General features: G+C 32.4%; 1 long non-coding RNA gene across 1 annotated transcript; it reads left to right on the plus strand.

The window, feature by feature from the left end:
- The first annotated feature begins 518 nt into the window (after window positions 1-518).
- On the plus strand, window positions 519-2,176 carry LOC143078240 (uncharacterized). Its single transcript, XR_012979127.1, has 2 exons — window positions 519-666; window positions 1,694-2,176. It is a non-coding gene; the product is annotated as an uncharacterized LOC143078240 (long non-coding RNA).
- Window positions 2,177-8,269: the final 6,093 nt, after the last annotated feature.

Raw genomic sequence — 8,269 nt, forward strand, 5'->3', positions numbered from 1 at the left:
GAATAGTAGTTGAATCAACTTAAATCATTGTTTTATACAATATGCAATGTATATTCACTTTTACTACCAACTGATAAATTAAAACAATCTTTACCATTCAGTGATAACAAGCACTTTATTTTACATTTTAATATTTTATGATGTATTTAAATGAGTAGTTATTGTTGCAAACTCCATTTGAATTGAGATCAGTTTTGGAAAAAGGGAAAGGGGGATGTGAAAAAAATGGGGGGGGGGGGAAGGTAAACTTGTCTCATTTCAGATTTCATAAAAAAAAAAAATTCTTCAAACGTTTTTTTGAGAGGATTAATATTCAACTGCATAGTGAATTGCTCAAAGGCAAAAAAAATATTTTAAGTTCATTAGACCACATTCATTCTGTGTCAGAAACCTATGCTGTGTCAACTATTTAATCACAATCCAAATTTAGAGCTGAATCCAGCTTGAATGTTGTGTCCATACTTGCCCCAACCGTTCAGGGTTCAACCTCTGCGGTCGTATAAAGCTGCGCCCTGCAGAGCATCTGGTTTCATATTTAAACATTCGTGAAGTTTTCAAGAATCATAACTTTTCGTTTCCTTCAGCAACTTGATACTGGTAAACCACTTTTCTATGAAATTACTGTGAAATAAAACTCGCATGGTACGAAAAGAAGCCCTGTAGAAGGTAACGTTGTGCGTTACGAAGTTACGTTTTAAACAAGTTACAAACAGTTTTTTTCTTAATTCCTACATCAATTATTTATAGAACAGATATATTATTTTATTATAACATTGGCAATGGATGACAGCGAATCCGTGATCAAGATAACAATTTCAAATAAAATTGGAATGAAAATGGGGAATGTGCTAAAAAGACAACAACCTGACCAAAGAGCTGAGAACAGCCGGAGGCCACCAAATGGTCTTCAATGCAGCGAGAAACTCTCAAACATGAAGGCTTGCTTCAATTGACCCCTAAACAAAAGTTACTAGTTCAATGATTATGGACTTCATGTCATACTAAACTTAAGTTAGAATTATACACAAGTATCTATAATTGAAAATCATACAAGACTAACAAAGGCCAGTTGATCCTGACTTGGGACCCTAGAGAATTTAAGCATTACAAATGTAATTATAAGGGCCTCAATGAACACGGACAAAACTAATATATAAAGATTTTAGACATGAATATATAAAAAAGAAGATGTGGTATGATTGCCAATGAGACAACTGTCCACAAGAGACCAAAATGACATTAACAACTATAGGTCACCGTACAGCCTTCAACAATGAGCAAAGCTCATACCCCATAGTAATCCATAAAAGGCCCCAATAAGACAATGTAAAACAATTCAAACGAGAAAACTAACGGCCTTATTTATATAAAAAAATGAACGAAAAACCAATATGTAACACATAAACAAACGATTACCACTGAATTACAGGCTCCTGACTTGGGACAGGCACATACGTAAATAATGTGGCGGGGTTAAACATGTTAGCGGGATCTCAACCCTCCCCTAACCTGGGACAGTGGTATAACAGTACATTTTGAGAACAAACTATAAAAATCAGTTGAAAAAGGTGAACTCATCAGATGGACAAAAATACAAGTGGAAGTGACATGAAGCCTTTATGCTACATTGTATATGTAAAAATCTTAAAGCAATAATGAATATTATACCTGTTTGTATTTGTTTTTATTTCAGCTTGATTCCAATCTTTGGTAATGGCTAATACAAGAAGAGGCAAGGCATACATGTACATGTATATGTACAATACATGGTTCTCTGTAGCAACTGGATTGTCTATTCACCCCTATAGTTCCACAACAACAATGAAACTCTAGACTACTACATGTATGATGTTATGAAAATATTTACATATACCTACATGTACATCTACATATATGATCAATTTTGAAGATTGTTAATGCAAGGTCTAATCATGTCAACTAGTACAACAAGTTTTGATTCCGCTTTCTGACAGGAATTATTTATAAACTTGCCAGCAGTTACAACAAATGAATATTATTAATTGAGTTAAAAATTAAGCTCATTTGGACAGTGAAGTGATTTTGACGTGTATTGAAGTAGACATTAAACATGTTAAATGTTTCAAATTGATATCGAATTATGTGTAAATGCAGCATTGATTTATTTAAGAAATTAAGAATAAAGAAATATTAAAAACAGATGGACAAAATATTTGTATTAAATTTGTTGGAATTTTTGTCTTGCCAAAGATGACAGAGTCAAAAAGAGAGGCATACATGTATATATAGTTGTGTTGTTTTGTCAGCATGGTTAGCATCAACAATGTATTACAAAAATGTAGTTTGTGATTGTGTGATTAGGTCTAGTTTATGGGAGGTCAATGATATTTGGTAAGCAGTTGTGTTAGCATAAGTATATCTCATTACCAGAATATTTAGCCCCACCCCCTTTGTCATGGTTAATTGACTCTAAAACTTAGTTTACATGTATTAGTTTTTGATAAGGTCAGTTATTGAGGAACCACTAGTGAATGGTAAATGATATTTGGTGTGCAGTTGTATAAACTTTGTCTCTTTCAATTTCTATTGAGGATATTTGGCCCTGCCCCCTCAATTATTCTCTTTTTACTAGGAAACTTGCGTTACTTTGAAATTTCATAAAGCTTTTGATTATTTTACTATGAGGGAAACCAATCGTCATAAGTCAATGATGATTGCCATGTAGGTGAAGAAGCATTAGTACATTTCAGTTCCATAGAGGGTATTTGGTCCTTACCCCTCGGTCATATGCATGATCTATTGACTTTGACTATAATTATGATAGTTTAAGATACCAGTAATCTATGTGTTAAGGTTTGTTTAAAGGGGACAACTTATGAAAAGTCAATGGTATTTGTTAAGCAGTTGTATAAGTGTTGGCACATCTTATTTCCATAGGGATTGTTCAGTCCTGTACAATCAGTCATGGATCATTGTCTTTGAATATATTTTACATGTTAATGCATTTCTATTTTAATTGTATTATTTGCATTATCAAAATAACAAATTATCAAAATAACAAATAGGCAAAACATGTCTCTGTATTAAAAGCTGATTATAGATAAGACATGTACAATTATTATAAAGATAAGAATATGTGGTATGATAGTCAATGCATCATAATGAGACAACTATATATATATCCACCAAAATTCAAATGAAGAAAGTAAGCAATTATAGTTAGGCAACCATACAGGCTTCAAAAATGTTGTATCATGTTAGGCCATTATAACAACATCAATAAAATTGAGAATGGAAATGGAAATCAGCATTTATTGTAATATAACTTACAAGAAAATTACACCACTTCAGATAGTTTCAGCTATGATTTAATGATTGTGCATACAATGTAGGTGCACCAACTGATGCAACTAAAACTGCTAATATGGCATATTCATACTATAGAATATAGTTAAATTAAACCATACACCACTGCTGGACCCCATTATTGAAATTATTAATCTGATAAGAATATTCCTCCATGCAGCTTGTAACTATTAGCAAAACCTACATGTATACTGCATAGTAAGCTTTAAAAGACCAGGTAATTACAAATGTAAAACAATTAAACTACAGCAGTCTGATTTATGTACAAAACAATTATAAAAATGGATATGATATACAGCAACAATTACCAAATTACTGGGTCCTCAATATGGACAGGCACAATTTTAACTCTTCCCTTACATGTGACAGTGTACAGTATGTGCATAATCGCAAATATTAAATATTAAAAAAAATAATTGGACATAACTTTTGAAAGTGGCAGGATTGGATAGTGAAAACTTTAGGGTACAAACATAATTCAATACTTAAGAAATAGCCGAGATAATATTTTCACCAATTTTTCAACAATATTCGTCTTAACTTCTGCCAAGTTTGCCTCTGCTTTTTTTACTTAACTGCCTACAGCGCCTTTGGTGCTTTGATTTGTTTCTCTCCAGAAAACACTGGTACAAAATACATGGGTACGAGTCAATTTATAGTAAACTTGTTATTGTCTTCATCAACTATTGTGCATTCATTTAAGATGCACTTTTCCGGTTAGATCAGATCGCCGAAGGAAACATTTCGGTTGGCCGTCCAATCAAATGTTTCATAGATTTAAATCAGTGTTGTTGTTTTCAATAAACAACTTTTTTGTGGAAAAATTTACATTCACCGTGGCACCAATAAAAATCATATCTGTGTAAATAGGATGAAATGCAATTTTTTTTTAGCTATTAAACAACAATCTTTTCAAATCATCAAGTCTATTTATGAATAAATTTTAAAATGTCCTGTAAACAATTATTTGTAAAGTGTTGAAAGCATTGCAACAAATATATATTTTGTATCCGTTAACGATTGATTGATCAATGGATAAAAGTATGTTTTTATCTTAAATAAAGATAAAGTACCAGGCATTTCATCTTTCATCGAATTGTAGTCTCGAAGCGTTAAACCAACAGAGTGTAGCTTTCGCCAAGGGAGAGAACGGGAAAATAATGATAATAAAGCTTTAAAGTTTTTAATGTTTTCTATCAAACAGATCAAGGTTAGAGTAGTTGCAACTAAGTATACCCAGACACATGTTTTATTCTGTATATATAAATCACTTTTTTAACCATGATTCGTACAAATCGGTGAAAAAGCAACGGAAAAGATATTTTATTTATTTTTTCGTTCATCGTGAAATAGCTATTTAATTTGCCGTTTGTCCGTGCACATGATCAAATTTTCTCTTGGTTTACACTTAGATAAACCATGTTTCCGAAATGGTGTGTGGCTGATAACGTGTTTTGTTATCATTTACAAGACTTTAAGTCGATCAAAGGGGGAACATGTGAAAATGTGTTAATATAATTAATATTATTAATATAATTTTATTCATTATAATATGAGTGTACGTTTGTTTTTGTTATTGTCTTCATTCAGAAAAGTAATTACTTTACACGAATAGGATTTTAGTGATCATAGAATGGAAATGTCATTAAATACAGCGTTTTTCATTTTGATTGGGATGATGCTGATAACCAGAGGTTATGGTAAGTTTAACTCAATATATAATTATAAATATCATTCTCTCCCTCTTTCGCTCTCTCAAAGTTCGGGCGTGTTTGAACTAACGACCTCCCGCGTTTAAGACAATTCTCCGGAGGCAGGTACTATGACAGGGCTAAAGCTAAATAACTTTTTTTTCATAGATTCACTATAAAGATTGACGATATTTCTACAGTTCTTGTTACACTTATTTGCCTCTCTCTCTCTCGTTCTCCAAAACTCCGTACATTGATCGTTTCCGTTCCGGAACTATTTTCCTTTACTCCATCATTAGTATATTTAGTATATAGTATGCGGATCGGAACTGGGACTGCCAGGGAGTAGTTTGTCTTTCTCTTTCAACAAATCAATTTAAGTTTCTGTGATTTCGTGATTTAAAGGCAACAGAAGTAAACCGCTGTTCGAAATTCATAAATCGATTGAGGAAAAAACAAATCCGGGTTACAAACTAAAACTGAGCGAAACAATCAAATATAAGAGAGAACAACGACACAACACTAAAATACAAGACACACAGAAACGAACTTGCATGCATATGCGATGTCAGGACGGCAACATGTTTGTGCCATATGAATATACTTGGAATTATTCTAACTTGTTTAGTTGGATTTTTTACGTCCTAGTTCACAAGTTTATAGTACAAAAAAATCTCAAGAACATAATAATAAAACAAAGCTCGTATACGTAGTGAGTCTAATTGATCAATGATAAATTTCCAGCAGGCGATATTTCAAAAATATTAAGGACGAGATCTTTTGAAATTAAATGAAATAGGAAATTCATATGAATCATTTTAATTCAGCTTTTTTTCATGCGATATACCTCAAACAGTAAATCCTTTAAAAATACAATTTATCCAGCAATGGCATGTAAATCCTATTTTGCTCATACTTATCCTCCTAACTACTTAGCGGAGAAGCAACCATTTTCAAATTAAATGTTCGATTGAATTGGTCAAACGGATCGAATCAACGATCTCCGGCGTTTAAGACTATAACAAATTCACTGGTACAAAGTGTTTTTTTTCCATAGACTGGTTTATTAAGCGATTTACTATATATAAAATACATATACAAATAAACGTCTATTTCAACCTTTTTCTTTTATGCTATTGAATGTAGAGTCAAAAATTGTGTGTCCTTATGTTAATATTATTAAACAAAGATATATTTTTACAATTGTTTTGCCAAAAGATAAACATTTGGCCTGCAGGATATTCAAACATAAAAAAATCAAATAAATATAAAAAAAAAAAATGATTCTTAAGTGGTAGATATAGGATAATTTTGTGTACATCATTTTTTTCATAATTAGGTTGTTCTTGCAACGTTGCATTTTCATCGTATATTATTGAAGCCAGTGCCAATTCACAAAGTACATCTATGACAGACGGAGCCATCATTAAATTCGACAGAACAGAGGCAAATTACGGTGCAGGATATAATACCAGTACAGGAAAGTTTACAGCACCTTCATCCGGTGTTTACGGGTTCACATGGACCTTTTGTGTCGATTCACGTTCTACTGACGGCGGTGCTTTTAATTACGGAGAATACGGCACAGAATTAATGAGGAGCAATTCCGTCATTGGAGTATTGCATACAGACACGAAAACGAAATCAGATGACGCATGCTCAACAGGCTTTGTCATCAAATACGTATCTGAAGGCATGGAAGTTTACGTCAGAAATAATTATGCTCACCAGGGTAAAATCTTCAGCAAGGAGAATCATAGCAGAACAACATTCTCTGGATGGAAACTGTATCAATAATATTTGAATTTGATAGTTTGATTTAACTCCCGATACATTGCTGAAATTGTATCAATTATACTAGTATTTTAATTTGATGGTTTAATTTACCTCCCGATATATTGCTGGGGAAAAAAGATAAAATAATTCTAGACAGAACTGTTTCCTTTAATATTCCACGTCTTGCATTTTAAATGATTTTTTTTTTATTTTACCTTGTATGAATACATTCTGTACTTCAAGATTTGTTGAAGGGGTAAGCAACTCTGTTATTCTTGTTATCACTTCTCGTGGCCCGGTAACCGGTATATTTCATGGTTATGATTCTATCAAAAGCGAAATAGTCAAATAGATAGTGGACATGACTGTGATACATATAACGGAGTGATAATATTTCTTGTAGCTAGAGATATTTGTTTAGCGAAAAATCAATTTGAATAGATTATTTCAGTCCTCATTTCGTTTGTCATACACTTCGGAAAATTCACATTCTACACAAGCATTATATTAAACGTCTTTATTTGGACCAATCGCTGCTGCATATTTATACATCAATAACAGTCAAAGGGGTACCAAACTTTGGCAAAGGCTTAAATACCGAACTGTAGAAGTCTAAGAAATTATTTTATTTCTATTCACCATCAACAGGAATTTTGGTGCTCATCATAAATACCAGGCATATACATGTGTGTGCTAGATTAAGTTAACACGTTGATATCCATGACTAAAATAGCCTATTCCCTCCAAAACCATACTTTATTTTCATTTTTTTTTTAAGGTTAATTGGAAATCCCTACCCCTAGATAGTTGAGATGATTTGCAGTAGTAAAAAATAGGTCGTCGTTCCGCTTGTTCATATTGAATGTTGCTTTCGTAATGTCCGGTGACAAATATTTCATGCATATTTAGGACGGATATGTTCTGTTTTCGGTCCATTAATGGATTTTCATACAGACAATGGACACAATGTTGCACCGTTATTTTCTTGGCGAGGAGAATAATCATATAAATACAATTTGCAGCTGCTTCAATGTTTTTTTTCAAAACCTGTTCACCAGAGCTTTTCCAGGAATGCAACTGCTGATTATCACTATTTATTTCTAAATGCTATTAAATTTTAACCAAAGAACCAGCATCGTGTGATATCAATCTTTGTAGATTTCGTTGGTAAAGGTGAACCACGACTTTAAATTAAGTACACATTTTGTATACACTTTGTGTGCACGGTATTAAAGGGAAAATCCGCGATTTTTTACTTATCATCTAAATATGTTCGTCTTAACATAAAAAACACAATCACAAAGTTTTAAATTTATATTCCTTCTATTAACGGTGAAAATCAAGTATTTGTAACTTTTTTGCTTGACCTACGTGAGAAGGTTGTGACGTTTTAGCCCGATTTGTTGAATCCTGGGAAAAAATAAAATCTGTTAAAGTCTTAATTTCATATCACAATA

The sequence above is a fragment of the Mytilus galloprovincialis genome, chromosome 6 (genome assembly GCF_965363235.1).
Source record: "Mytilus galloprovincialis chromosome 6, xbMytGall1.hap1.1, whole genome shotgun sequence".
Taxonomy (NCBI): Eukaryota; Metazoa; Mollusca; class Bivalvia; order Mytilida; family Mytilidae; genus Mytilus; species Mytilus galloprovincialis.